Source organism: Bison bison, unplaced genomic scaffold (assembly GCF_000754665.1).
Source record: "Bison bison bison isolate TAMUID 2011002044 unplaced genomic scaffold, Bison_UMD1.0 scf7180017864519, whole genome shotgun sequence".
Lineage (NCBI taxonomy): Eukaryota > Metazoa > Chordata > Mammalia > Artiodactyla > Bovidae > Bison > Bison bison.
In genome coordinates this window covers 851,899-852,270 of record NW_011495072.1, presented here as the reverse complement: position 1 = coordinate 852,270, position 372 = coordinate 851,899, and positions in this window count along the sequence as shown.

Here is a 372-nt window from a genome sequence, read left to right as displayed (position 1 = left end):
CGACCCCATGGGCTGCAGCCTACCAGGCTCCTCCATCCATGGGATTTTCCAGGCAAGAGTACTGGAGTGGGGTGCCATTGCCTTCTCCGTTACTTTTGATAGATAGAAAATTAGCACTGACTTTGCCCAGGGCTGCCGGTCTTTCCCCTCTGGCTCATCCATGTCCTGAGTCTAACGTGAGGAAAGTTGGACCAGATAACTCAGGGGTACCTTAGGTCCTTAGCAGTTCAAATGTTTCACTTAAAACCCTTGGGTTTATTGTCAATGCAGTTCTCTGGGTCTTGTTTCGTTTCCTTTTTTTATTGTAAGAATACGTGTGCTCTGGCACGTTCACCCCCTCACTCCTGTTGGTATCACATTGTCAAGGGCATC